This window comes from Nilaparvata lugens, unplaced genomic scaffold (genome assembly GCF_014356525.2).
Source record: "Nilaparvata lugens isolate BPH unplaced genomic scaffold, ASM1435652v1 scaffold5208, whole genome shotgun sequence".
NCBI classification, from domain to species: Eukaryota; Metazoa; Arthropoda; class Insecta; order Hemiptera; family Delphacidae; genus Nilaparvata; species Nilaparvata lugens.
In genome coordinates, this window is record NW_024091092.1 from 1 (window position 1) to 23,523 (window position 23,523).

The 23,523-nt window shown below is 37.1% G+C and overlaps 1 pseudogene; it reads right to left on the reverse strand.

Annotated features, from left to right (window-relative positions):
* Positions 1-204: 204 nt before the first annotated feature.
* On the reverse strand, positions 205-21,182 carry LOC120355914 (annotated as a pseudogene).
* Between the last annotated feature and the right edge of the window lie 2,341 nt (positions 21,183-23,523).

The window sequence follows — 23,523 nt, forward strand, 5'->3', positions numbered from 1 at the left end:
ATGGCTTAAATTGATAAATTAATTAGAAATATTTCACTCAATCACCACTTTTAACGAATAATATTGAGTTATTTAACAAAATTTGGAACTATTCAAGAAACACAAACTCGTTAACACTGAAAGCTTTCTTTAGACCCTTGCGAAGCTCGGTAATACCTGCTCTTTAAATATAATAAAATGAAATATAATATAATGATTGACCACTTACCTATAAGGATAGGCCCTCAGATATACGTCCATAGGCCTTGGTCCATTAGTATATTTACTGATAAGCAGAGGTAGCACTATTTGAACGGGTATAAGTGGGACAGCCAACATGGCTAGCTTCTCTTTAGGGATTCCGTATTCTATTAGCTTCAACCCAGAAACTGAGTCGTTAGTACCGAAACATATCTGAAAAATAAATCAAACAAATTATTATAAAAATTACTTGTACCCTTTTTGTACTTGTTTGACATCAAATAATGTAAATTACTTAAAGTGCCGGTTGCATAAAAGCCGGCATTTAACCGAGATTAATTTCACGAGAACCAATCAGAGAAGGCCTTATATAAGGCGGTAATGAATGAATGAATGAATGAATTTTATTTGCCAAAACCAAAATACAAAAAAGCTTTACAAAAAAAATATAAGTATATGCTACTGTACTTAAACCAAGATACATACATTTATTTAATTAGATATAATAACGAAATGATATCCTTTACATTACAAACAATAGTTTTAAAATGAAGATTCAATTTATGATCACATGCATAAGTACAGTAGGTGAGGCAAAAACACCGGCAAAAGGAAGATTCCTTGTACGCCAGTGTGAGTCGTAAATCAGCTTAATCAGGGATGTATATATAAACTTGAATCTAGCGTATGAAGTGTTCGAAAATATAATTTTCCTCCACCTACTGTCAAAAGTACTTACTTTACTCCCTGAAACATGATACTAAAGTGTCACTTTTTCGCTCTCGGTACTAAAAAACAGAAAAACTCCCTAGGAGTAAAAGTGACATAATGACATTTAAATAACATGGGAAGCATCTCTATTTTAAAAACCTACATTTGGAATAGGTCAGAAGGTCTAAGCTCAGATGAGGAAGCATATAGAGTAGTCATTAAACCAACTAAATTCAATACCTCAACCAGACATTTGATCGATATATAAAATGTATGTTTGTATGCTGAAATTATTATTACAAACTTCATATCACTATACTAAAAAAAATGTATATATTTTTTTCTTTTATTGCATGTTATTCAAATATCAGCCAACGAATATACTTATTAACTAATCAAATTTGAACTTCATCATAGCTGTAGTTTTGGCTGTCATGTTGTTACAACTTTAGCCGACAGATAGTGCTGTCGGAGGAGAACTGTGATTACAAGCCAGCTGTTTCTGTTTACTTTTTAAATTATGTTGTAACACATTGTTTGGTCACATACGTTTTTAAAAATTATTTTATTAGCAGTTTATAAAAATTTAGGTGGAGGAAAAATGTTGTGTATATCACGAGTGAAAAATGTTTTTTCTCCCTCAGGAAAATGTTGCCCTCGGCTTCGCCTCGGGCGGGCTTCAAACTTTTCCCTCAGGGAGAAAAAACAGCACTTTTCACTCTAGATATACAAATAACTATTATAATATGAAGTTGATTATTGTATAAAAGTCAACGATTGGAGATAATTCAAGTTTAGCCATGCCTCTATGGCTCTTTTTCTAATATTTATAATCAATATTAATATTATTTTTTCTAATCTTTTTTAATATTTATATAGTTTCTCTGATTGGTTCTTAAGCCGTATTATAAAAAATGCTTTCTCTGAATGGTTCTCCTGGAATTAATCACGATTAGAATTTAACTGGCTCTTGTGCAACCGACACTTAACCTTCCGGTAGTCGCGCCCTACTCAATCACACGAGGAGTCGCATGTTGTAATTTTTGCAACATCCAATTTTCCCAATGTTATGTACTCTGATTACTGTTAAAACACATTAATTAATTGTATAATTACTTTTTCCATCTTCTTGGATTATTTTACGCCAATAAAAATTTGGATGATTAACATTTCTTAGCCCAATAAGGTACAAAACCATCAAATCTGTGTTATTGGTTCCTTTACGGTCCCCGTAGACAGTCTTTCCCTATCGTATACTACCACCATAAATGATACAGTATAACCACAACATGATACAGTATCAACATAACTTGATACACAACACCATAATTTGATACATAACTTGCAAACTTTAAATGAATTCTACAAACCATGGGATGTCTTCTTATGCTATCTTTTATTATATAATGCTTTTATTCAACTGACATTATTTATATATTATAAATTACTGAGGTATTGCATTTATTCAAATCCTAATGATTTCCACATTTAATTTGGATTTTCTTTCAATAATAATTAATAATTATTGACATTTATACGAGTAGTTCTGTGAACAGTAGACCTCACACAGTATTCTCATCCAAAAGTACCTGATTGAAACTATAGACTTATGGAAATACAGCAATAGACTGGCTTCTCCACACATCTGTGTAATCACTTGTCAGCTGATTTATGATGAATAATATTCTAAATCTGATTTTTACTCCAATATTGGCGTATGAAGGAGGCTCCTTTTTCCTTTTATATTATCCTTGAAATGCAAAATTTTCAAAAATCGTGTATATACGTCGACGCGCATTTAAGAAAGGAACATACCTGTCAAATTTATGAAAATCTATTACCGTGTTTCGCCGTAAATGCGCAACATATAAACATTAAACATTAAGAGAAATGCCAAACCGTCGACTTGACTCATAAGGTGCGCACAGATATACGCGCCGCGAACATGAGCAATTCACTTTTAATCAGCTGATGCCAAGCTTTTTATATCTGTATCTTACCGTTTCTTTAAAAATACAGATATAGTCAGCTGATTAAAAGTGAATTGCTCATGTTCGCGGTGCGTATATCTGTACGCACATTTAGACCTCACTTCGCTCGGTCAATTATGAATGGCACCCACCTAGCAGTTAGCAGTATGAAGGCGAACAGTCTGATGGCCGGTTTAGTGAGCAACAGATGCCAGAGTTGGACGTAGGTCTGTTTGACGGTCAGCTGACGGTCATTTAGTGAGCTGCCATTAGAGGGAGTCATCGCCTCCTTTTAAAGATGGCGATCAGTGTGGTCGACACCATAAATGTCCAGCCCCAGAAGTAAAGGAAACCTGGCAAAAACGTCATCTTATTATAATGTAATTCGTGAAATCAATCAATGTATAGTCCGGGGGTCCTGTAGCTTTGTCTATCGGCGGAAGGCCACTAGATTACATACTACCCATTCAAAAAATCCAACATTTTCGAAAATGTATCTTTCCATAAGCAACAGATGCTTTTGTATCTTGTCAAAAGCAGCTTGTTGCATCCGAAAAGATACACAGGGAGCTCTAATGTATCTTTCTATAAGCAACAGGTGCTCTTCTGTATCTTCTCAAAAGAGAAGCTTTGCCTATCGGCGGATGGCCACTAGACTACAATACTACCCATCAAAAACATCCACATCTTTGAAAATGTATCTTCCCATAAGCAACAGATGCTCTTTTGTATCTTGTCAAAAGCAACATGTTGCATCCGAAAAGACACAAAGGAGCTTAATGTATCTTTCTATAAGCAACAGGTGCTCTTTTGTATCTTCTCAAAAGAGAAGCTTTGCCTATCGGCGGAGGGTCACAAGACTACAATACTACACAAACAAAAACATGCAACATTTTCGAAAATGTATCTTTCCATAAGCAACAGATGCTCTTCTGTATCTTCTCAATAGCAACGTGTTGGATCCGAAAAGATACATAAGGAGCTTTCATGTATCTTTCTATAAGCAACAGGTGCTCTTTTGTATCTTCTCAAAAGAGAAGCTTTGCCTATCGGCGGAGGGCCACTAGATACAATATACCCAAAAAAAACATCCAACATTTTCGAAAATGTATCTTTCCATAAGCAACAGATGCTCTTTTGTATCTTGTCAAAAGCAACGTGTAGCATCCGAAAAGATACCCAAGGAGCTTTAATGTATCTTTCTATAAGCAACAGGTGCTCTTTTGTATCTTCTCAAAAGAGAAGCTTTGCCTATCGGCGGAGGGCCACTAGACTACAATACTACCCATTCAAAAACATCCAACATTTTCGAAAATGTATCTTCCCATAAGCAACAGATGCTCTTCTGTATCCTCTTGAAAGCAACGTGTTGCATCCGAAAAGATACACAAGGAGCTTTAGTGTATCTTTCTATAGCAACAGGTACTCTTTTGTATCTTCTCAAAAGAGAAGCTTTGCCTATCGGTGTAGGGCACTAGACTACAATACTACCATTCAAAAACATCCAACATTTTCGAAAATGTATCTTCCATAAGCAACAGATGCTCTTCTGTATCCTCTTGAAAGCAACGTGTTGCATCCGAAAAGATACACAAGGAGCTTTCATGTATCTTTCCGTAAGTAACACATGCTCTTTTGTATCTTCTCAAAAGCAACGTGTTGCATCCGAAAAGAAACACATTGAGCTTTTTGGAATTACGTCCTTTCAGCACAACACAGCCTATCAGCTTCCTCCATCTAGGGATCTATAGTGAGGCCCACGTTATAATGGCAGTGCTTGATTAGCAACGGTATTGCTATCCTTGTCTATCATTCAACAAAGCGGACAGCGCTATCTCTTTCTCGCTTTGCTCTGTTGCGAGATCGTCTTCTAACAATGGATAGAATGGAATAGAATAGAACAGAACTCTATTTGCACTTTTTTCAACATTACAGAAAATGAAAATAATACTTCCAATTCAATTCAAACTCAACTAAATTTTACAAATAAATGAACAAGCATTCTTTTCATCATAAATAAAAGTCTTTAGGCTTAGCCGAGGCCGTCACCGAGTAGATAGATTTCTTTATTATACATATGCTATATTGAATAATTATTATTGTTTTTTGTGTTTACATAATTCACTCAATAATATTTCTCCTTATCATTCCTATTCAATCCTCCTTCTTCTCATACCTAACTAATTTCTCGTAATTATACTAAACATTGTCACTCAACTTTTAAAAAGCAATTCACACTCTTAAATTCACCCTCTTTTAGGGACATTGTATGCGTCAATGTGCTGGACTTATATATACAAACAACAAAATAATATTAACTTCACGAAAAAAAAACAAAAACTTTGAAATTAAATGGAGTCACTTCTAAAATTGAATTATAATTCAGTCAACTTTCAATTAATTCATCAGTAATCTAAATGAGAATACAGAAACAAAAGAGAGAAAGAATAAATAAATAAAACAAAACCTCTTAAAAATCTTAGAATAATCAATCAATTGAGTCATCTGCATTGATCAAAGCACTACTTAATAATACATAAGTCTTGCGGCTTCTCATGTTTATGATAAAATACTACATTTATAGCTAATAACTCCAATAATAATCCTAAAAAGACTTTCCACTTCAACATTAAATGTACATTTCACAATTGCATAACAAGATATCATAACAATAAAGAGGAAATGACTCTTACGATTATAAACTCCTAAAAATTGATTCTGTTATCAATTCTCGCTGTATCTCACTGCCTCCCTCTAACTAGACTCGTCCAACATTTTCCATTCAGATACTCAATTACTGTCTCTCTCTCTCTAGCATCGCCCCTCTCTTCTAACAATGTAGGATAATAATTAACAAAATATTCCATCCTAATTATGAAAATTCATATTCAAGAGTATAATATATTGCTTAGTAAAAATATAATGAATATATTTACACAAGAATGGACCGTTAATATTACATCAATACACCTGTATCAGCTACTATAGAGAAACAATAGCGTAAGTAGATATCCCATGGCATAGGGCGTTTATGTCGCAACTTTTACTGTTATCCCAAGCCGATTACTATCGATTATTGTTGATTTTTACTGTTTTGAACCGGGTAAGAGTGTGTGAACGGCACATATGAGAGACTACCAGCGTCATAAAGATTCACGGGAAAGAACTACGTGGACTATCGGCTCAGTTAACACTCACATTTGCAACATAGACACCCTATACACTGTCTATTAATCAATAATTTCTCTGGATGGGAAATAAGCTTCACGGGAAAGAACTACGTGGGCTATCGGCTTGAGATAACAGTAAAAGTTGCGACATAAACGCCCTATGCCATGGGATATCTACTTATGCTATTGTTTCTCTAAGCAGCTACCGTCTATAGAAGGAACTGACAAGACAGAGGAACGGCAACGTTGTTCTCCTATCTTTCTCCACCGCCATTATAACGTGGATTTCACTATAGGTACTTGACGTACTGAACAAAATTTAATACTGCTTATAAAAGTTGCAATAACTACCATTATTTCAAATGCTCAACTGACACTTAGGCGACTCAGGTGGAGAAGAGATCGGACTCTAGTGGAGAGCATGTGTTTCCAAATGTGACGTCGCGGAGACTAGAATCGACTGGTCTGAGTGTCACCATTTCAAAACACATGCTCTCCACTAGAGTCCAGTCCTTATCCACCTGAGTCGTGTTAGTGTGAGTTGAGCCTAACTGTATTGAAACAGAAATCTTTGTTAGGAAAGAACTGGCTTATACTTGTAGGGGATAGGAAATTCACGAATGACTCATATCAAGTCTCAACTACTCAACTCATTAACTTGACATTTTGCATATACATTCTTAATTTACCGAGGATGGTTATAGGCCTATTTCCAATTCTTCAAGATTTCAGTAGGTCAAGTTTATAATGGAGCACGGGTTGCCTTCTAGTCTATACTATAATAAAGGAAAGAACTGGCTTATACAGGTAGGGGATAGGAAATTCACGAATGACGCATCATCACGTCTCAACTACTCAACTCATTAACTTGAAAGTTCTGCATATATAATAGATTGAATATATAGAATAGAATATATAATAGTGTTTCAAAAAATAACATCAGTTATCATATATTGAGGTCCACATTATTTACAACTCACACTTAGGCGATTCAGGTGGAGAAGAGACTGGACTCTAGTGGAGAGCATGTGTTTTGAAATGGTGACGTCGCGGAGACTAGAATCGACTGGTCTGAGTGTCATCATTTGGAAACACATGCTCTCCACTAGAGTCCAGTCTCTTCTCCACCTGAGTCGCCTAAGTGTCAGTTCAGCAAACTGTACAAATATTTGAGAGACGTACAAATGGAGCTACAGTTTAGGTGTACTCCTTAGCACATACCTGAGAAGTGATGATTCCCTGTGGCTGTGGGTGGATCTGATATAGCTGTTACAAAATTCGGCCGACTCAAAAGCTATGAACAAAACGTAGCCGAAAAAATATCCGGCCGTTTGTCCCACGGTGTTACAAGTCGAAGCATATCCCACGTTGCATCTGTTAACATACATATTAATACATTTCAAAATTGACTTATTTTTTATTTATTTATTCCATGTCATTACAGATCATAATTATAAAAATATAATATGATGGGAGAAGAAAACAGGCATAGCCCAGAACTGTCTTCTCCCAAATTTTTACAAATAAAAGTTTCAAAAAAGAATAAGGTTAAGATTTCACTTTCACTTCAAAAAGTACAATTTCCACTTCAAAACTAGAGACTAAACTAAAATTTGAATTTTTATATTTGAAAACTGATTAAAACAAAAAAATTTCACTCAAATCTCTACAAATTGGAAATTTATGAGTAATTTGCAAAATTTTGAGCCAGAAAAGAAACACAACTCTTCACTATTAGCACAGCTAAACTCAGCTACTTATACACGTAGGGGATAGAAAATTCACGAATGACGCATCATCACGTCTCAACTACTCAACTCATTAACTTCACATTTTGCATATACATTTTAATTTACCGAGGATGGTTATAGGCATATTTTAAATTCTTCAAAATTCAAGTAGGTCAAGTTTTCAGTTTTTAATTGAACCCTTGCGGAGCACGGTTACCTGCTAGTTATTCTATTTTTTATGTATTATTTATTTATTCAATCATTCAGAATTATACAACTTACAGAAAAGTACCACAGGCTAATAAGCCCAAAACGGTTCCAATTTTAATTTATACAACAGTCCAAATAATGTAGGTTATGTGCCACTTACATTCATCAATTAAACACACAATTTATAATTCAAACACCAAGAATCTTTTTAATTAGAAAAATATTATTAAATTAAATCACTCACAATTAATTAGAAAATTCCAACTTTGAAAAACTATAACATTTTTATTAATTATTATCAATAAAATAAAGCTCAAACAACAGTGAAAATTATAAATTCCATATTATGCACCGATTCATTGTCTCAAAAGATAAAATAATAAAATTTGAATTTTTGAAAATCATATTCTGAGTGGGTCGCATTCATTTGATTGGTGGAATAAATATTGCATATAACCAAAATGATCAACACAATTGATACTGTATCATCTCAACTTGATACACAACACCATAATTTGATATATAACTAGAAAACTTCGAATGAATTCTACGGTAACGTCCACTGGAACCGTATTCAACCGATCCGTTCGGCCGTTGGATCAGACGAATCTGCCGGCTGTTAATTCGGCCGAATATGGTCGTCATTGGACCGTTTACGTCAGTCTAGTTGGCCAATTATTGAATTAACTACCAACATAGCCACCAAAATTTTTCATAAACAATGATTATATGAGATTTTGAAAATTGAATAAACAAATATCCACTTAATTAGTATTGATACAATAATATTACCTTCAGATCCTATTTGTTCAGCAATCTTTGTTCACAGATTCCTTTGAACATCACGACGATGACATCTTTTGTCTCGCATATCCCACATGGAACATGCTCTTGAACCAAACTTATCAACTTTTCATTGTCCATAGTTAAACTTTATAAACAAAAACTTCAAAAAACAAGACTGTGAAACAATTTTAGGTTAGGAACACTTTGTTGTCTCAGCTCGACTAGTTAGTTCGGCCGCCGTTTAGAGCCGGAAAATCACTTCAATCGAATCGAGAATTGACCGGCCTTATGAACCTGTTGCAATGGTCGAGAATCTATTCCTTTCTTTGTTGGGGGATCGTTCGGTAGTTTTCGGCCGATGCTAGTTCGGATTAAAACGGTTCTAGTGGACGGCCAACCTACAAACCTTACCATCTTCTTATGCTATCTTTTCTATATAATATTATCTATAACCTTTTATTATTAGCGTATGGCTTTGAATGGTGGGGAGACCCAAGGGTAGTTCCACCTCGCCGTATATAGTCCAAGTTCCTAATGGGAAACCGGACACTAAGGTTATAGTCAGCACAATACTTTAAATTTACACTTTTCACTTCGGAATAAAGTTCATTTTGATGTTAAAAAGTCCAACATATACAAAACCGAAACAAAAAACAAAACCACTAAGCCAAATTTAGAAAATATTGAATTTAAATAATAAATTAGAGCCGAAGATTCATGCAGGTAACATTTTGCCATGGCAAGTATATAAGCAAAAATAACCTTTAATCAAAAAACCAACCTTTTAAGCAAAAATAACCTTTTTATCAAAAAACCAACCTTTTAAGCATAGTTAGAGCCCATCCTCCGGCGCTAATCCTGTGTGGCGGCGAGGAAGTTAAGTGCGAAAAATAAGGCGGTGAGTCGGTTGATGTAGAGCTGTGATATCCACTCGTCAACGCTATGAGAGAGCAGCATCATAAATACGCCGAGCAGGTATTGGATGGGCACCAGCCATGTCTTTCGGCGGCCGAAACGAGCCCAATAGAGACCGTCTACTAGGGGGGCCCACAGCAGCTTCAGAGAGAACGGCCAGTAGACTAGACTGAATTCGGCCTGGCAACAAACCACAATCATTAGTTGAAAGATCATTATATAGAGAAATCTACGTTATAATCAAAATTTGGGAATGGAAAGCTCTGGGCCAAGCCTATTGTTCCTACCTTATAATTTTATTGACCGAGCGAAGTGAGGTCTAAGATTCAAGTCGACGGTTTGTCATTTCTCTTAATGTTAGATGTTTTTATGTTGCGCATTTACGGCGAAACGCGGTAATAAATTTTTTCATGAAATTTGACAGGTATGTTCCTTTTTTAATTTCGCGTCGACGTATATACAAGGTTTTTGGAAATTTTGCATTTCAAGGATACTATAAAAGGGTATAAGATTAATCCAAAAAATATCAAGTTGGAACTTCTAGAGATAATATAAATTTGAACTGCTTGGGATTTGCTGATGACCTTGCACTGCTTGCTAACACTATTCAAGAAACAAAGAAACAAATAATACACTACAGACTATTTCTCGAAGATTGGCCTTAAATATCTTTTGAAAAACAGAACTCATGCTAACTGATCCACCTCTTGCAAAGAAATCCGTATAGGAGATCAGAAATAAGATTGTAGACAGTTTTCAAATATCTAGGTGAAATCATAACCTACAATCTCATGAGAATCGAACGTGGGACAGTAGACTGAATAAGTTGAGAAGAGCACAGTATGCCACAAAGAACACTTACAACAAGAATCCTATCAATAGCCACAAAATTGAAGCATTACAAGACAGTCACTCACCGGTAATAACTTACGCTAGTGAAACCATCTTTAAAACTACCATACCATCACAATAGACAAATTACTAAAATCGAAAGAGAATCATCAGAACCTGTATTAACAGAACTATCAAGTAGATGGACACTGGAGATTAGCTTCCAACGAAACTGTTTACAAAGAATTGAACTGTCACAAGTACAATAAAAAAAAGGCGAATATCTTTATTCGGTCACCTGATTAGAGCTCGGAGGACAGACTAAGCAGAAGATTATTGAAAAGTTGTGGAAAAGTAAAACAAATATAAAAGGATTGACGAACTCAAGGAGGATATATGAGAGAGTGAATATAACATTCGAAGATTTGAAGAACAAGTCGGACAACATCAGAATCCTGAAGGACAACAGACCAGACTGCAGATCAAAGTCAGACACAGAATGGGAAGATGATTTCGGACGAGGAAAGGAAATTATTTCTGAACGAATGAAGAAATATTGGGCTGAGAGAGGACGGAGTAAAGGTGGAAGATACTGACTACAGTGGTCCAATGAAGGCCATAAATTATAATAATAATAATAAAAGAGAAAAGGAGCCTCCTTCATACGCCAATATTAGGGTAAAAATCAGACTATAGAATTATTCATCATAAATCAGCTGACAAGTGATTACACAGATGGTGGAGAAGCCAGTCTATTCCTGTATTTCCATAAGGTGTATAGTTTCATCAGGTACTTGTGGATGAGAATACTGCGTAAGGTCTACTGTTCACAGGACTACTAGTATGATTTGTGATTGTATCTATGACTAAATGATGACAGTGGAAAAAGGTGGGAGGTATGCTGGCCAGTAGTCTTTCTCCACCGCCTTCTAAATTGGATAGCTGTCATTCTTGATATCTCGGTATATATTATCCATAGTGACTTCCACGTTATAATGGCAGCCATTGATTAACAATGGCGCTGCTATCCTTGAAGACTAATCAGTAATGACTAATCAGTGTGAGTTGCGTCATAAGCAACTAAGTGAAGTATTGTGACTGAACGTGTCTGATCATGGCTTGTCTTGACTAACTGGTGTGTGCCTAGCCTTATCTGTCATTAGATACAGCAGATAGCGCTATCCTTGTCTGGCGACGCACGGTTGCCAAATCGAAAACCGCTGTTTGATAGCTGCCTCTAACGTAGAATAAACAATAAATAAACCACTGAAAAATTATAATAACTCACATATGTCAACACACTTGTCCTGTCGTTATTAGCCCTCATTGTTGCGCATTTACGGCGCGCTAAATTCCGGAAAGCGTTTATTATAATGAAATCTTGTGTAAGCATGATCTGATCAAATAAATAGTTAGTGTATCATGTGGATGTGCTTATGGTTGGGACGTCCTTTATAACTGCGCGAGGTCTACTGTTCACAGAACTACTAGTATAAGGAAACCATTCTACAAGTAAACGTGGTTTAGCGTTAAACGTAGTGTTAGCATATGACCCTGAACCATCTAAAAAACCCAACCGAAGTTTATGATGACAATGTTCAAAAACCAAACTGCTGTTTATAGGTGAAACCCTTGTTGAGTAGCATTTCCAGCCATTTTTAATTCGAAGGATATTCGTTGAATGAGACTGTCCAAAACTGTGCCCATGCCAGGAATCGAACCAGGTATCTTTACATTATAACTATCCAAAAAATGTGCCCCGACCGGGTATCGAACCCGATATCTTCAAATTATAACTGCCCAAAAACTGTAGCCAGACCGGGAATCCACCTGGTATTCTTCAATGACCTTTTCAGAAGAATACCTGGTATTTAAATAATGGTAAAACATTATTATGTTTTTATTTTAAGGAAACTCTTGAATGAATTGTCCAAAAAATTATGCCCAACCGGAAATCGAATTCTATTTCAAAAATAAAACCACCGCTATTAATTATAATGGACCCCTTGTTGAGTAACAAATTGTTGAATGTCCAAACAACAATGCCCTGACCGGGAATCGAACCCGGTATCTTTACATTATTATTTCTTATACAATTTCGAATGAAACAAACCTGGTTGTTTATAAGTAGACCCCTTGTTGAGCAACAACATAGGTACAGCGCTGTTAATCCCAGAGGTATACCTTGCAGCAGATACAGCCCAAAAGTCATTGCCAAATTCAACCGGTCACCCATCCAGACTAGGCGCCGTCTTCGTGACGAAAGCCCGGTCACCCGTGCTTTGCGGCGCGGCTCCATCGACAATGTCCACTAGAGGTACTGGTCCTCCGCCAGAATCGCTTCCCTCTCCAGAGAACCCCTTGTTTGGGTCGTTTTTCTGAATGCACCGTCTGTTTCCATTTTACCTGGCGGGAAATTTCAAAAAAAAATTAGTTATTAAAGAGATAAATTATAATTGATTTGAATGTACATAAATATTGAGATTATGGAGGTTAAAATTATAATTTTTCGATATATCAATGAAAATATCGAAGAAAGTTTATTGTTTATTGTTTTTGAAGGGACGGATTCAAGGATCCAAAGGTTCAAAGAACCCCACACGTCAACCGAAGCTTATTGTGTTGCCAAGTAGTATGTTTAGTTAGGCAAACCAAGACCTATGTTCCTTTACAAGAACCGAGTTTTTCCCTATACTAACAGTCATTTCATCACCTGGTTGCTCCAGTGTGATATGCTTGGCAGTCTCTTCAGACTGATTAGTCCTCGTGACCTACGTGAGTTCCCCTCCTGGCCTTCTTTGTAGGTCTTTCCGCTAAGGAAGGGGCGACCAAGTGGCCTCTAGGGCGCCCGGCCACCCTTGACTCAGCCTCTTGACCCACATTTGTGCCTGGTTTTTCACCCATCACTGGTCTCTTGAAGTTTTCTTTTTGCCCCTCAGAAACTTCGCGGTGTTAAAAGCCTCACCTCTCCCAAGAAGTTCTACCTAAATGGCCGCCCTTCTTCGAGCAGTGGTGACCTACGTGAGTTTCACTCCTGGCCTTTTCATAGGTCCTTCGGCTGAGAGAGGGGACGCCAAACTGCCTCTAGGGCGCCCGGCGCCAGGCCAACCTCGACTCAGCGTCTTGACCCACATTTGTGCCTGGAGTTTCACCCATCTCTGGTCTCTTGGGGTTTTCTTTTTGCCCCTCCGAAACTGCCCTGATGGGGCAGATCCCGTGGGTTTGAAGGCAAGGCAACTTCTGGAGTTGCCTTGAACTCCTTTTAGTCGCCTCCTACGACAAGCAGGGACACTGTGGGGAATTCTGGTTTTCCACACATTCTTGAAACAATGATCAACTCAAAGCTCCCCCAACCCACAGGGGGCTTTCTCGAAGAAAGTTATAAAAATATCGATTAAAAGTGTCGATATCAATAGAAAGATCCTTTTTTCTTTATTCTTTTTGGATTGATTGTACAAAGTCCATCATCAAAAATGATAGGAAGAAAAATAAGGTAACCTGTGCTATTCCCTCCCAGATTTAGATAAGGTTACACATAGTCCGAAATAGGTTAAGTCTTGTTTGTTCACTTCACAACATTATTTTCAGTCCTTAATTATTTTCACAAAGTAGATAGCAGTAGAACTGTGGGAATTTGTACAACACATCTACATGTTTCAAAAAAAAATTAAGACAAAAACATCTATAGTGAGGTCCACGTTATAATGGCAGTGGATTGATTGATTGAGTCTTTATTAATGTAGATCATATATACTGGCTTATACACTTATATACAATAGCTTACAATGCAGCAAATTATAGATGAATTACATATATAGACTAAGCAAATAATATTGAACTTTTATGATATGAAAAAGTAATTGTAATATAATAACTTAGATAATTATATTGTTATGCATGTACATAAATTGGCGGACTTTGGACATATCAATGTCCATTCTACGGAAAGAAATTAAAATATCCTCCATAGTGGAGAAAGAGGAGGACAGCGTTGTCAATTATTTATCTTGTCACTGCCTTCATAGAGGATAGCTGATACTGTTATATCTCATGTAATATTAACTGTCATTCTTGTTTGAAATAATCAATTATATTTTATTCGTCAAGAGAAATTATTTTTCGATGATTGAGTAAAAATGTTTATAATTGAAATTGAAAATCTAGTTAATTAATAGAGCACCGTAGTAGAGCTAGAAAAGGATAGAAAGAGTGTTTGACAATATGATACAGTATCAACACATCATGATACAGTATCATGTCATTTGATACACACATCATAATTTGATACAGAACAGGATAGAGCTATCTGCTTTGGGGAATGAAAGACAAGGATAGCAATTCCTTTCACTTTTCAGATACTCAAGTATGAGAAATTTTAAAATCTATAGTTGACTACTGTAATCAACTCAAAATTCACCGAGAACTTATCTGAACGTTTTATCAGGTATGCTAGATGAACAATAGCTCATACAGTTGAGGGCGACATTTCCGATACATACTTTCGCAACCACTTATTTCTTTATCAGTGTTGAATGCCGAACCTTGATGTGCAGGTCGGTGGCCATTGTTGGCCGCTCATTACAACGGTCCAAATAACAAGATGCAAAGCGGTCAGCGGTCAGCGGCAGCCACCAGCGGTCATCCGCCGGCCGTGTACTAATGAGCGGGTGGAATTGCGCAAACAAGTGTGCGCATGCGCGTGAATTGAGGGCGGTTTCCACCCGCCACTTGAACAGTAGTGCAACTCGCTTTCTTAATAATGTGAGCTGGGTGTAAGTACGTGTAATATGTAGATTCCAGAGAGTTATGTCTGGCGGCGCGGGCTCTGCTGTGGCGATATTAAATCATCGCTGCGATTTCGAGGTGCAAATAACGGCCGCGGGAGCGCCTCCACACTCACCACACCAGTACAGGAGCACCTTGCGTCATATTTTCAACTGTCCGAATGTGGCTGCGGGCAATGACAATTCTCAGATAAACAGAGAGAGCGAGACAGACAGAGATGAACAACAAGGGTACACTGGCCCTAGGAAGATCTGACTTTTCTCCACTCCCGCATTCTTGTTCTGGAATCAACTTCCACCCAGATTCCGAATGATAATAACGAGCAACAACGAAAGAAACAGAAACGCTGCTAGCTCGGTTCGGTAACTCACCAACTCACCGACGCCACACACACTCGACCTGTCTTCGGCTGCACGTCGCTGAATCGCTGTAAAAACTCGAAAAAGAAAAGAAAATGCCGCCAGCGACACCCGACAACCGGCAAATCGCACGCCGCGCCACTAATCTCTTCCTCACAACTGCTCAAAAATCAACGGACGCCTCGCGCCTAATTGGAGATAATATTATAGCAGCGCTGCCAGCGAATACTAATGAAATAAAATCTGTTCGACGCCATAATGTATTCTATGCATATGAGGTGCTGCTTTTCAAGCCGAAATTATAAATAACTCATAGAGGATTAGGCTTTACTTATTATTATACGACGATGTTGAATATGAATGTTCCGATCCGGAGAGTGTTATCACTAGATCCGTGTTTGAATGAATATGATCATAAATTAACAACAACAAAATAATATATTGTAGCTTCAAGCCTGCTGAACTCACCAATTGGCTTGTGTTGAAACAAATTATAATAGTAGTTCTGTGAACAGTAGACCTCGCGCTCAGTTAGTACATTGACCTGTTGTTATGTTTTCTCAAAATTATAAAACATAATTATCAATTTAAAAATCTAGAAAAAATCCTAAATAAATATGAGGCTTTGTCCTATCGTACCGTGACTTTTCGTCCCGGAATGTGAGTGTGAGCACGGTATATAGAACAAGACGGTAGGTGTAACGCGCATGTTTGTGCTAAATTCCGGTGTAGCTGACGTCATTTTATAATGTCCAATCATCTGTTTTAATAATATTCAGGTTGGCTGCAACTGTCTACAACGTTGATGGAAGCATACAACTTCAAGATGTTCGATGTTTTGAACGGGTAGTATTATAGTCCACTAGACAGCTGATTTATGATGAATAATTCTAGTCTGATTTTTACGGTAATATTGGCGTATGAAGGAGGCTCCTTTTCCTTTTATATTATCCTTGAAATGCAAAAATTTCCAAAAACCTGTATATACGTCGACGCGCAATTAAAAAGGGAACATACCTGTCAAATTTCATGAAAATCTATTACCGCGTTTCGTCGTAAATGCGCCACATTAAACATTAAGAGAAATGCCAAACCGTCGACTTGATTCTAGACTCACTTCGCTCGGTAAATAAAGGAAACATTTATACAGGTAAAAGTGGTTAGCGTTAAACGTAGTGTTAGCATGAGCTGAACCATCTAAAAACCAAACCGAAGTTTATGATGACAATGTTCAAAAACCAAACTGCTGTTTATAGGTGGAAACCCTTGTGAGTAGCATTTCCAGCCATTTTTAATTCGAAGGATATTTTTGAATGAAACTGTCCAAAAACTGGGTCCATGCCAGGAATCGAACAGGTATTCTTTAGATTATAACTATACAAAAATTGTGCCAGACCGGGTATCGAACCCAATATTCTTCAAATTATAACTGCCCAAAAAACTGTAGCCAAACCGGGAATCCAACCTGGTATTCTTCAATGAACATTTTCAGAAGAATACCTGGTATTTAAATAATGGGTAAACATTATTATGTCTATTTTAAGAAACTCGTTGAATGAAATTGTCCAAAAATTTTGCCCAGACCGAAAATCGAATTCTATTTCAAAATAAAACCAGCCTGCTTTAATTATAAGTGGACCACTTGTTGAGTAACAAAATTTGTTGACTGTCCAAAAAACAATGCCCTGACCGGAATCGAACCCGGTATTCTTTACATTATTATTTTCTTATACAATTTCGAATGAAACAAACCTTTGTTATAAGTAGACCCCTGGTTGAGCAACAACATAGGCACAGCGGCTGTTAATCCCAGAGGTATACCTTGGAGCAGATACAACCCAAACAGTATTGCCAAATTCAACCGGTCACCATCTAGACTAGGCGCCGTGCTTCGCGACGAAGCCCGGTCACCCGTGCTTTGCGTCGCGGCTCCATCGACAATGTCCACTAGAGGTACTTGGTCCTCCGCCAGATCGCTTCCCTCTCCAGAGACCCCTGGTTTGGGTCGTTTTCTAAAAGCACCGTCCGTCTCCATTTTACCTGCCGGAAAATTTGAAAAATTGATTGATTGATTGAGTACTTTATTTATGTGGATTACAATATATACTGTCTTATACACTTACATACAATAGCTTACAATACAGCAAAATTATAGATGAATTTACATGATATAGACTAAGAAAATAATTATTGAACTGTATATGATATGAAAAAAGCAATTTGTAATATAAAACTATAGATAATAATTATATTGTTATGCATGTACATATTGGCGGAGCTTTGGACATATCAATGTCCATTCTTCGGAAAGAATATTAAAAATATCCTCCCCACTAACTCTCTACCAAATGAGGTATTTAAGAGGATGAATGAGGCTATATTTCGATATATCAATGAAAATATCGAAGAAAGTTATTGTAGTTTTGAAAGGACGGATTCAAGGATCCAAAGGTTCAAAGAACCCCACACGTCAACCGAAGCTTATTGTGCTCCCAAGTAGTATGTTAGTTAGCCAAACCAATACCTGTGTCCTTTACAAGAACCAGGAGTTTTTCCCTATACTAACTTCCATTCATCACCTGGTTGCAATCCTTGTCGCAGTCCAGTGTGATATGCTTGGCAGTCTCTTCAGACTGATTAGTCCTCGTGACCTACGTGAGTTCCACCTGGCCTTCTTTGTAGGTCTTCCGCTAAGGAAGGGGCGACCAAGTTGCCTCTAGGGCGCCCGGCCACCCTTGACTCAGCCTCTTGACCCACATTTGTGCCTGGCTTTTCACCCATCACACTCTTGAAGTTTTCTTTTGCCCCTCACAAACTTCTCAGGGTTAAAAGCCTCACCTCTCCCAAGAAGTTTTGCCTAAATGGCCGCCCTTCTTTGAGCAGTAGTGAGTTTTGGCCTCTCCACCCACAAACTCGTGACCTACGTGAGTTTCACTCCTGGCCTTTTTATAGGTCCTTCCGCTGAGAGAGGGGACGCCAAACTGCCTCTAGGGCGCCGGCGCCCGGCCAACCTCGACTCAGCGTCTTGACCCACATTTGTGCCTGGAGTTTCACCCATCTTGGTCTCTTGGGGTTTTCTTTTGCCCCTCCGAACTGCCCTGATGGGCAGATCCCGTGGGTTTGAAGGCAAGGCAACTTCTGGAGTTGCCTTGAAGTCCATTTAGTCGCCTCCTACGACAAGCAGGGACACTGTGGGTGAATTCTGGTTTCCACACATTCTTGAACACAATGATCAACTCAAAGCTCCCCCAACCCACAGGGGGCTTTCTCGAAGAAGAAAGTTATAAAAATATCGATTAAAAGTGTCGATATCAATAGAAAGATCCTTTTTTCTTTATTCTTTTTGATTGTACAATAAGTACATCATCAAAAATGATAGGGAGAGAGAAAATAAGGTAAACCTTGTGCTATTCCTCTCCAGATTAGATAAGGTTACACATAGTCCGAAATAGGTTAAGTCTTGTAGTGTTCACTTCACAACATTTTCAGTCCTTAATTATTTTCACAAAGTAGATAGCAGTAGAACTGTGGGAATTGTACAACACATCTACATTTTTCAAAAAAAAATTAAGACAAAAACCATCTATAGTGAGGTCCACGTTATAATGGCAGTGGATTGATTGATTGAGTACTTTATTAATGTAGATACAATATATACTGGCTTATACACTTATACAATAGCTTACAATGCAGCAAAATATAGATGAATTACATAATATAGACTAAGCAAATAATTATTGAACTTTATCTGATATGAAAAAGTAATTTGTAATATAATAACTTAGATAATTATATTGTTAGCATGTACATAAATTGGCGGAGCTTTGGACAATAAATGTCCATTCTACGGAAAGAATATTAAAAATATCCTCCATCGTGGAGGGAAGAAGGAGGACAGCGTTGTCATTATTTATCTTGTCACTGCCTTCAATAGAGGATAGCTGATACTGTTATATCTCATGTAATATTAACTGTTCATTCTTGTTTGAAATAATCAATTATATTTTATTCGTCAAGAGAAATTATTTTTCGATGATTGAGTAATAATGTTTATAATTGAAATTGAAAATCTAGTTAATTAATATAGAGCACCGTAGTAGAGCTAGAAAAGGATAGAAATTAGTGTTTGACAATATGATACAGTATCAACACATCATGATACAGTATCATGTCATTTGATACAAACATCATAATTTGATACAGAACAGGATAGAGCTATCTGCTTTGTTGAATGAAAGACAAGGATAGCAACACCAATGTTGATCAAATACTGTCATTATAACGTGGATCTCACTATAGTGTTTGTCAATATGATACAGTATCAACACATCATGATACAGTATCATGTCAATTGATAACAAACATCATAATTTGATACAGAACTGGATAGTTGTTTGCTTTGTGGAATGATAGACAAGGATAGCAAAACCAAAGTTGATCAAATACTGTCATTATAACGTGGATCTCACTATAGTGTTTGTCAATATGATACAGTATCAACACATCATGATACAGTATCATGTCACTTGATACACAACATCATAATTTGATACAGAAAAGGATAGTTTTTTGCTTGTGGAAGATAGACAAGGATAGCAACACCAATGTTAATCAAATACTGCCATTATAAAGTGGATAATATCGAGTGACCTGGTTGGCTCAGGTCTGGAGTTTCAGGTCGCGATCGACTAAAAAGGGACTTCGAGAAGTAAAAGAGGGGAGACCAAGAGGGAGGATGAATGAGAGACAAACTCTAAAATTGGGGGAAGTGTAGAGGGTGAGTCAAAAGACAGAGGTCGAGAAGTGTGGAGAGCTGTAGTGGAGGCGGCCAAAGCTATATTGCCAATAAAAAAATAGATAACTAATAATAATAATATAATTCTCTGGTTGCCAATGAATTGTAGTACAAGAGGAGTTTTGACAAAACATATACTTAGTTGTATTAGATTAATGAGAAAATCTCTAGGAAACAAAATTACCAAATAAATGTAATAATGGAGTAAAATGATGGAGTCTTTAGGACGTAATCTTAAAAAAAAAAAAAAAAAAAAAATATACAACAAAACGCACAATTAAAAGAAAACCCAGAATAGTGGAAACAAAATATATTGCTGTTTGGATTAATCTATGCATGTATTCATTTTGTAAAAATTGCAACAAATTTGAAGCATTTGAAAATTAAACCACGTGACAAAGTCAGAACTCACCTACTATAGTCTATAGAGCTAGCGCAGTTAACGTGTATATACGATACAATCAATATGGAGGACACAATTATTGGTATGTTTCACATATCAAAACATGATTGATTGCAAATCGATAAAGACAACAATACCTGTCATAAACCAAAACAAACAGTCACACTCAATAGTCCATATGTTGACTTTAACGCATGCACAGTCTACAAACAAGTTTGAAATCAATACCCACCGATATTACTTGCCGGTAACTAAGTATTAAACTCTTCAAAAATTTAGTCAAGAACATGAGCACTTCAAAATCGATTCATCGCCACATCAACATGAAATTTCAGCGAATCAACACTAATTGGGTAGCTCATAAAATTGTTTAGCATAACCTAAAATGCGTGTTTCATCGTAGTTGTAGGCCATTCGTGGTCGAGATTTCAGATTGCTCCCGAAAACGAGGATTACGACCTGAAATTTGGAACTTAAGGTCCTTACATTATAAGGATCCGACACGAACAATTTCGATCAAATGCAATTCAAGATGGCGGCGAAAATGTTGTCAAACACGGGGTTTTTCTCGAAAACGGCTCCAACGATTTTGTTCAAGTTCATACCTAAAAAAGTCATTGATAAGCTCTATCGACTGCCACAAGTTCCATATCTGTAAAAATTTCAGGAGCTTTGCCCCATCTATGCAAAGTTTTATTTTAGATTCTTAATTATGAGCTTTCATTTACAATTTAAACTGAAAAATTCAAGTGGAAAAGATTCAGCATGAAAATCTCTACAGTTTATGTCTAGTAACATTTTCACCTAAAATTAAAAATTAGCTTGAAATGCGAGAAAATGTTATTATTTCAATTGCAAACTGTTGGCAACTGTTGATTCTATTAAATCATTTACTATGAAGAGATAGCAGACTTCGTGTGTCTGCAGCGCTATTGTCCTGTCACCAGCTGTCTCAGATCTTAGAATAGTAGATTTGATATGCGCGGGAACACTAGCGTCAGTTGATCAATTTTCATAACGGCAAGGAAAGTTGTGTGAGTGTGCCACACCAGATTTTTTAAAACTATTAAGTCGATACAGTATACTTATAGATGTACTGATCTAATCCCTAACCCCTTCCACCATATAATTGCCATTTAAAAATAAAAACTCAACTTCCCAAACTAACCTTCTACCTTTGAAACAATGATAAATATACCTTAACTTAAGCTGCGTACACATACTCGCGCTTCCAACCTGCACCGAGCACGCTCCTCCCTCGTACCGCCCTTGTACCACCATCGAACCACAGTCGCACCGCCCACGCACCCATCATGAACGTTACGGAAGATGTTAGATCTTCTTGCGTTCCCCGGTCGAGCCACTGTTGCTCGCCGGTCAATCATCAATCGCTCTGCTGGAGTGACGTTCGGTTGCGGAGCAGAGCGACAGTCTGTACGCACCTCTAGATCTACAACAGCCTACCGAATGAACTGAAGACATTGGACAACACAAACCTGTTTAAAAATAGATTGTTTCCTGACTAAGAAACCTTATTACAGCTTGCAAGAGTATTTTGAAGAGATGACTTGCCCACATCGACGACTCGAGACGGGTTTAGAATGACTTATTAATGACGACCACGGCGCTGATGTGCCTCTAGTGGGAGTAACCTGGACCCCAACTCCTTCCAGCATATTGCAATCCCAAACCAAAAACCTAACCTACCTTTACCTTTGAAACACTATGTGCCGGATGCACAAAAGCCGGTTAAATTTTAACCGTGATCAATTCCAGGAGAACCAATCAGAGAAGCCGTCTTCTCTAAAACGCCTTCTCTGATTGGTTCTTGTGAAATTAATCACGGTTAAGATTTAACCGGCTTTTGCCCAACCGGGCCTTATGAACATAACTCAATCTGATCCCTAACCGTCTTAATTCTATGTCCAGAGGTGTGCGTAGTTAGAGGTGTGAGCTAGAAAAGTCAAATATGTGAAATATGAAATAAAGTGAAATATGATTGATTAACAATATATCTAATCTCAATAAATGGAAATTCATCAATTAATCATTGAAGTATACATTTTCATGACAAATAAAATATAATTGATTATTTGAAACAAGAATGAACAGTTAATATTACATCAGAAATACTGGTATCAGCAATATTCTATAGTTGCACAGTCTTCTATAGAGAATAGTTGATCACCGGTACAACTGTTCATCCTTGTTAAAATAACAATTATATTTTATTCCCCAAGAAAATATTATTTTAAAATGATAGAATAATAGAATTCCATAATTGAGATTGATTATTCTGTTAATTAATTATATTCCTACATTGTTAAAAAAACATAGTCTGACAACGTTCCGGAGCTGGAAAAGGATAGCGCTAACTGCTTTGTCGAATGATAGACAAGGATAGCAGCACCAATGTTAATAAGTACTATCATTAGAGCACGTGGGCTTCACTATATATTCATCTATTATTTTCAGGTTGTACTCGTGAACAAATTGACAAGAGTCATTAAACAGGAAGCCATTTTGCAACCAGCTCCTGGTGACTACTATGGACACATTCTTTCAAAAGATTCATCCTGGGCTGTGAAGCGACCTACAGCAGACTCCCCCTCAATTGTCGTCTACACAACTATATAGGCTACAGACTGAGCTACCTATAGTTGGTTACCTTCTATAGA